The sequence below is a fragment of the Motacilla alba genome, chromosome 3 (genome assembly GCF_015832195.1).
Source record: "Motacilla alba alba isolate MOTALB_02 chromosome 3, Motacilla_alba_V1.0_pri, whole genome shotgun sequence".
In the NCBI taxonomy this organism is placed as follows: Eukaryota; Metazoa; Chordata; class Aves; order Passeriformes; family Motacillidae; genus Motacilla; species Motacilla alba.
This window is the reverse complement of record NC_052018.1, coordinates 64,126,202-64,134,979: the sequence shown is the minus strand read 5'-3', so window position 1 is coordinate 64,134,979 and position 8,778 is coordinate 64,126,202.

Below are 8,778 nucleotides of genomic sequence, written 5' to 3'. Positions count from 1 at the left end.
ATAAGGTTGTGGGTGTTTTATGAAAATACTTCAGAGACTTGAAAAAATATGAAAGGGGAAATCAATGAATAAAAATGAAGCCAGCTCTGTATGGAGAAAGTAAATATGTTTCCACTTATGAGAGCTGTTCCTGGTGTACCCGCTGCCTGTGCCACAAGAACCATGTACATAGCTCTTGGCAGGGGGGGTTCCTAAATGTGCAGTCAATGTAGTCTATCACTACCAAAACATTGCCGTCTTGCTCAAATTTATCCTTGTCTTGAAGTGTTACACATTGGAAAAAAAAAAAAATTGGCTAGTATGTTAACTGTCTTGTAACTTCCTCCTTTGCTCTTCACACTCTCAGCCCAAGTGCTAGTCATGTGCTTTTCTTCCTGAAAAGGTCCTGACAAGATAAAGAAGTTCACACATCATGGGATAAATTTTCACAGCCTTTTTGCATGCTTGTTTGTTTGCTTGTTCGTTTTCTTAGCTATCCCTTCGTTGTGTCACAGGGTTACTGTGCCCTCACATGCATGTGCAGTAGCCCTCCATGTGGTTTTGCTATCATTGAAGAAGTACATACAGGATTTTCACCTCACTTAGACTGAAATACCTGCTGCTTTGATTCAATATCACAATCATAGCACCACATTTTCTTTAAATGCTATCATCAAGAGAAATCACAGACACAAAGAAGTTATGTCTAACCAGAACTTCCCCTAGTGATTAAAAGCACTAGCTGTGCTCACCTTCCAAAGGTAAAAGCAATTAAACACATACACAGCTGAAAAGAATTAAAATTAAAAAGTGCTCATTTGTGATGATTTAACTTCTATACATCCCATTAATCTGTCGGGAAGTTTAGTAATCTTCTCATGTACACTTACAGTAAAAATACCCATTTGATCTTCCAGCAGCATCATTCCTAACTCTTCAGCAGTCATTTCATGCCCAGTTTTATTTTCCTTGGCTACCCATTTTTTCTAAATTCACAGTTCCAGGAAACAGAGAACTCCATTGGAGCCCCCTTTATTTTAATTTTACAGTATTTTAAAAAATATTTTCCAGTTAGACAAAGGAATGCAATACATTTTCCTTGACAGTAACCATAAGATCTTGATATCTGACTGACTGTGCAATGGCTGTAGGGTGCTGAGCCAAGCAGCAGGTATATGACTCACAGTGGCCATTTAAAGTGCTGGTTTTGCATAGTGAAGGTATCGTGGAGCACATAGTGTGAACATGGAACTTGGGAATCAGCAACATCAATCCCTAGGAAAGCAGGATTCATTGATTCTGCTGTTCGTGGAAAATTTTGTTATGTGAATATGTGTTTGCTGAAGCAAGCTCTGTGATCTAGACAGGGAGAAGGCCAAATAAACAGTAACTGGAATGAGTAGCAGAGTTAGAAGGTGAAGTCAAATAGATGAAGCAATATATGAAAGCGCCAGTGTGCATACTCATACCAGCCAAGCTTTCATTCTTTTTCAAAAATCCCCAAAGAGAATTAAGCAGCCATTGCAATAGGTGTCCTGCAGTTGAATAGGAACAGGAAGAGGAAAATAAGGATCTTCAGTTACTCATTTGAGCACAATGTTAAGCTGTTACCCTTGGGTGACGTTGAGATGGAGTAGAGATCAGTTCAGGATCCTACAGGGAAAAGGATTATTCCTGAGCAGGACACAGTTGGGCTTTCCCAGGAACATAAGAGATCGTCTTGGAGAAAACTCAAATGGCAGAGACTTACAGAGACACTTACCTTTCCAAATTTATCAACATTTTTTTTTGTTACCATGGCCATTTATTAGATATAATTTGTTTGGCTTATGCTTCTGTTGTTTAAAAATAACAAAAGGATATTTGATAAATGTGTGATGGGTCAGGAAACTGTCACTTCAGCTGAAGCCAGAACAGACACCAGGTCTTTATTCTCTCCAATGATTTATTGCGTTGGGAGACTTGCTGCAATTGAACTGTGTGATAATTCATAGACTATGAAAAATGTTGTCAGATGCTGTTTATTATTAGCAACAGGCTAATGATTTATAAATGTGTTGAATCCAGTAGAGAGAGGGAAACAACAACTCTAGCACTTGAGGAAGCAGATATTTTCTGCAGCAGTGCGCTGGACTGCCCATATCTGTCCCAAAAGGATGTTGCAGTCAGGAAAAGGGACTGAAAGGAGCTTTACTGATCAACCGTTGAAAGTGGGTATTCTGAGGAGAGGCCAAAAGTGTCTAGTCTGCTAAAAAAAAAAAGCTAAAATGGAAACATCACCTCTCTGCAAATATGTTCCTAGCTTTTAAACCAAAAGATAAAGTTTAAACATAATAATGAAATACAAAATGTTCCTGCCTGAATTAAGGCTGAAAATTACAAGAAAGTTTCTAATTTTCATGAGATTAGATCTTGAAACAGCTTCAGACTAAGATTAATGGGAATAAAAATCTGGTTAGGTGTAATTAAGTTTGTTTGTATTATAAATAATTATTATTAAAGAATAATTATTAAATACTATTTCATTGCTATAGCAGTGAAAAGGGTTCTAGTAATCTCTCTGGATTACTAGTGAACTGAAGAATGTGTATAAATATTAACTGCTAAGAGTATTGTATTTTAGAGCTTCTTTTTCTTGTAAAGTGTATTATTGATAGCCTTCAAACCTTTCCTTTTTAAAGCTGTAGACAAAAAGCAAACTACATCCCCATAAAAGAAAAAAGTTCTTCTGACAATACTTTGAAATAACGCCAGAAGAGAAATAAAACCTGGTAAAAGAAAAAAAAACAAACAAAACCAAACCACTTTATTAAATTAGAAGTCTTTCTGATTTCTACTGGCCATGTGTTTCATTTGTAAGCCTTTCATTTTGAAACAAAATGCCCTGCAGAGCTGCACACAGGCTGGCACAATTCTGACACAGTAAGATCAATGAAGGGATGCATGTCTCATTACATCAACTAAAGAAATTAGGAACTAAGAAATTAATTGTTAAAAAGAAAATTGTCAAGAATGGTTTAAATTGTGGAATTATGCCTGAGACTGATCTGTAACAAACTTACATAGCGTACTGTAGAACATAAGTAGAACATAATTGCTACTCAGCAAGCAGGCAGCTAACCAAGCAGTTTATAGTTTGTGTGATTTTGTTTTCCTGATTTTTTCCTGAGGAAAAAAACTTTCCTAAACTTTTCTACAGTTATTTTTTGTTTTGCTGAAGAACAGCATGAAACTTGTGGTGGTTTTCTGTTATTGGGAGGAGAGCTATATAAAGACAAGGAGCTATATAAAGACAAGGAGCTATATAAAGACAAGTATAAAGACATCACATACATGTCAGGAAATGGAGGGGTGTCCAGGTTTTTGAAAGGTAAATTGCTTGTTGGTAGAATTGTTTCGTTAAAGTTGAGGGCTTGACACTCTTCAGTGATCTCAGTCCTAGGCAGAGGTTATCAAAGCTTGGGAAGAAGGATGTACAACTGATAGTGGACACAAGGAATATAGAATTTACAGGCCATAGGGACATTTGGCAGAACTCCTAAGGGTGGGTTGTTACAAACTCACAAAACAAGGAAAAAACTAACAGAGCCAACTCAGCAACTGTACTGAATCCTCTCCAGCTGGGTAAAAAACAATTCAGGCAGGGAGAGATCGCGACCACCAACTCATGAACCACTGACCCAGGAAACCCACTGACTCAAGAGAAGAGAAAGACTGACCATACTCACTAATTAGCATAAGCAAAGAAATCATTCAACCAATTAAGGTAGAATATTAATTAGTAAGAGAATTAGGTAACTTGTAGCCAATGAACATTAATGCCTTTGTTTGCTAAAATGCAATAAATAGTGAAAATTTTTGAAAGTCAGTGTGCTGATTTTGTAGATTTGCCACCCAGCACCACTTTCTGTGCAGGGCTGTGAATATATCAAACACCTCAGCCCTGTGTGGAGATCAGCCTCTTGCACACTGGATGAAAGAACCCATTTTGGAACAACAAGAGGATCTCTGAAATGATGTGCAAGGATAAAATCACTCCTGTAAAATGAGTAAAGCTGTCAGGGCCGTGCAGGTATGTTTTGTCCAGATTACACGGGTACAGTTTTTATTGCTTTTTCTCTAAACTATTGATGTTCAGTTGCAGAGTTAATAATCAGTTTTACAGGAGAGAGAATAGGAACCAGACATCACAGACGGGTGTGTGCATACTGTAGCTATAACACCACAAGGGTGTATTAGGTGAAACTGCAACTTTTGCATTCCAGCGTATTTTATTTGGAAGAAAAAGCTTTCTATAAACCAAACAACAGCCTTGAAAACCATGTTGGAGAGCTGCTGACTGCACACATGGACCATTTCACAATTTGGTTCCCTGACCACCCTCTTCCTGAAGGAAAACTGCACACTGACATTTCTACAAATAGTTGAACCTACACAGTGAATAAGTAAGAAAAAACTACCCACAATCACATCAGAAAATCATACGCCAGTCTTTGTTCTTGCCAAAGGCATTTATTTTTGTGGAAGTCAACCAGGAAAAAAAATACTTTTCTGGTATCTTTGATAAGAAATGCACCTTTGAACTTCTTGTTCCAGTACAAATGTTCGGTATACAGGTACATGCTTTTGTAGAGACACATGAAGGTTCACAAGAATACAGAATGGGTTGTAGAAAAGCAATTATTCTTGGCCTGATGATCCTAACTGGAGTCATCTCCTCTCTCTTATAATCATCTGCAGTGTAAAAAGGGAAGATGAGCATGGAAAAAACGCAAGTCAGATGCACAAATCGCTAATTCCTTCAGCTGTCTGGAAGGGAAACAAGGTGTCAAGTGATGTTGAGTGGCCACCTCCTCCAGGTAAGGCACTGCCTTCAACAGCTCACATTGAAGAGAGACAGTTAAGTCCTCTCTGCTTGGACTGGCAGAGGCAGAAAGCCACTGGTGCAGGCCATACCCATTACACTCTCCCGTGCATAAGCACACATGCATTCATGGATCCCCTAAGCACCAGCATGACCCCTCTGATGGTCACCTGCCTGCATGCAACCCTCCCTTGCCTCCCCCGCAGGTCTCCCCTTCACTGGTTGGTCTGGATTGAGCCTCACTGCACACACCCATGCACTCACATCTCATTCCACAGACACCCCTTGTTCACAAGGCCCTCCGGCATGGCAGCACTGATGCCCTGTCAGCGTGATGCCCCAGCCTGAGGCCCCCTTACTCACTGGCTGGTCCAGCTTGAAGTTTGCTGGTAAGCACACACACACCCTCCCCCATCTCTTTGGGGAACATACAGACACTCCCCCCAGCAGCTGGCACAGGCACCCAGGCTGTGACCCACAGCCCTGCTCCAGCCCCTGGTGCAGAGCCCCTCACTCAGCTCACGTGCCCCTGGGAGGGACAGGCTGCTCATGCACAGGGCTCAGACAGACAAACACACTCATTGGACCTGTTTACATTTCACAAGTCTCTTCATAGCCTTTTCTGCCTACTGCCTTCTTTGTTCCTCCATGCACCCCTTTGCCTGTGTTCCCACAGGGATTTGGACACCTTATCCCATTCCTGTAGCTATCCTAGTCCAGGTCACCCCTGGCCTACAGTCCCAGCTGTTGCAAAACCCAGGGTCTTGGAACTAGATCCCTTCCAACCCAAACAAAGCAAAAGTGAGCCCATTTTCCAACACTTACTTAATAAAGAAATTGTTAGCACAGGTAGAATTCGCCTGATTTCTCTGTGAGGTTTGTTCAGCCCAACTAGACTTCATGGTGCAAATAAACATCAGTGAAAATGAATAGAAAATTTCAAGCTATTAGCTGGAGAGATCCAGGAGACTTTCAGCACAGGAAAGTATCTTACTAATCCAGTTTGGAATAAGACTTTAATAGGAACCAGAAATTATTCTGACAGAGAAAAATAAGAGGCATAACTTAAAAGTCTGATTGATCTGTAGAGAATTTTGCTTTCCTGAGATATCAGATACAAGTAAAGACATCCAGACTGGACTGGGAAGAAATGAAAGTATGTGGGCATGCAGCTACCTTTGGTCAGGTGCATTTTGGTCTGTTGAAGGAGGTTGACAATGTATAGACAGGCTCAGGATTGCATAGCAAAGAGTGAAGATCAAGAAAATTTGAAGAGTGTTCATGGGAAGATGCTGTTTCCAGATATTTTCAAGGATAAAAGGCACAGCATTGATGCTTGCTGGCCAAAAGGGCTGGCCTACTAGGTTGCTGCCACGCTGTCACCTGGTATGCTAACAAGTACATAAAAAGTGTAATACTGCTACCAGTAAGGACCAGAGTCCAGAACTGCCCTTCTACTGAAGGCCTCTGATCACTGGTCCTCACAGCCAGACTTCCTCTCTCCCTGGCCAGGTGCATCTTCAGCATGGGGAGCAGGCAGTGGGGAGTGCCACCCTCTGGAATCCTGCATAGATGCCTCCATTGGAGCCCCTTGGGCAACAGCAAAGGTTTTGCTCAGCAAAAATGTGTAATGAAGGCTAGGTGTGGCGGGGTGTTTGTACATGAATGCTCTTCAGAGTTTTGGTTTCTCTATAATAGTTGCATTTTTGCTATTTGCAATCTGTCGTTAGTTCTTTTTCCTTCACTTTCTTTGGTCCATACAGAATGTCATGCCTCTGAACTTCACTGGGAAGATGGGCAGAGCTGAGGGAGAAGGTATTTTAATTGCTGAGACTGCAAAACTTCACTGCAGCTGGCAGACACCACTGCAGTCGGGCACCAAGGGCATGCACACCTTTGGCGGTGGAAATAGCCAGAGCTACTGCTCGAACAGAGGCCACTGTGCAAATCAGATGAACTTTGTGAACACGGTGGTAAGGGACACATGGCAGAAAACAATACTCAGAAGGGTGTGAAGAACAGGAAGGAAAAGTAGAAAACTCCCTGAAACTATGAACAGAGGAAATAATTAATTGGGAATTAAACAAGGAACAGGAACATTTTAGGAAGGGCAGTGCTTCAGAGGGAGCTTCACTGTATTAGAAAACACATTTCTTCTTCTTGTTTACTTCTTACTATTTTCAGGTTCTGCTAGAAAAGAAACGATGCTCAATCTTAATTTTTTGCTTATAAAGGAAACCAAAATCCTTGAAAGTCTCTGTAAGTTAGAATTAAAAGCAGTAACAGTGTGTTCAGTAAATAATAGCAGATACAAGATAAACAATGAAGACCCAAGATAGAATTTCATACACTGACTCTTGTTAAAATAAAGTAAATATGAACTTTACTTTCACTTTACAGATTGAGGATAAAATCTTCATTTTCATATTGGTCTCAAAATACCAATAATATGCTATGAAGGAAAAAAATAGGTTTTTAAAAATTCCAGTCCTTTTTCTCCTAATGCTATGCATTTTGAACAAAATTTAATAAATGTTGAGACATGCACTCAGCTGTTAAGGCATGACATCAAAGTACTGCTTTTCAAAGGATTGTCTATGTCAGTGATGTTGGGCTAAGTTGAAGTTTGCCTGCAATTTTGGGCTGCAAAACAGTCCCTGTGCTTTCCATTAACTTTTTTTTGGTGTCTGGGTGGCAGCCAAAAATGTTTCTGTAATTTTTTTATTTCTTTTTTTTTTTTTCCTATGGCAGCCTACCACGTACTGAGATATTTCACCATGTCTTGTGCTGCAATCCAAACCTTGACATATTAGCAATGCACTGCATGCCCTAGAGTTCTGAAGAGCACCATAAGGCCTTTGTGCTGTTGCATGCTTCAATGTTGTGACTATTTATGCTGCCTAGATGGCTTAAAAATATAAGTGCGTCCAGGAAAGAGTAATTTGAGATCTGGAAATTGCTCCTTGTGAATAGAAAGCGAACAAGTTGGTTAGTACAGTTTATCTGGCAAAGGGAAATTGTGGTCTCCCTAAACACAAAGAGTTTTCTGACAGAAGATAGATCTTCAGTCTAGGGAAAATGTTGTAAACAGATGCAATTCATAAAAAGGTAGTTACATATTTATTAACAGTACATCCTGTCAGAATAAATTATCCAGAAATCAGACAGGATCTTTAGCACTTAATATTAAATCAAGATCAAGAATCTTTCTTGAAAATATGCCATAGCCTAACAGAAGTTCCAGGATTAGTCCAGAAACTAAGAAGTGTAATGCAGGAATTAAGAAGCGGTCACACTGTACAAAGGAGGAGTAGGTGATCGTGATTGTCTCTTCAATTCAATTATACAAGAGTACATGAGAATCTGCAAAAATTACCAACTGTGGTTGGTAAAGAGTTGTGCAAGAATGTTACATGATAGGGAACATTTCAACTACCACTTCCCTTAAGAAGTTTTGAAATCCTTTTTCTGTGTTGTCTGCAGAACTGTAAAAAAATAGAAGAGGACCTCAGTTCCTAAATAAACTTAGGAGATTACACATCACAGGACATGCAGAGGACACGAGAACCCTTAGAGATTTCTAGGCTTCTTGTAGGAAGGAGAACTGATGACAGAGCATGTTATTTTCCTAACAAAAACACGTTTATTTGCAATAACGTCTCGTAACTTCTTTATTTTGGTTTGGTTTGGTTTGGTTTGATTTTAACTTGTTGGTGTGGGGAGAGTGGTAGACTTCAGATGAAGTTTATTAAAGAAGCCCTCTGGTTGAGTCATGAGGTGCAGAAACCTCTTTGTTTTCTAAATGCCATCTCAGAGAAAAGTATAGATGTAGCTACATCTGATCTTAGGTTTAGACTTTGTCAATGGTTTAAGTTTAAGGAATTAGAGTACAACTTTGTCCCACAGTCTTAATGATGGCAAATCAGATATATTTC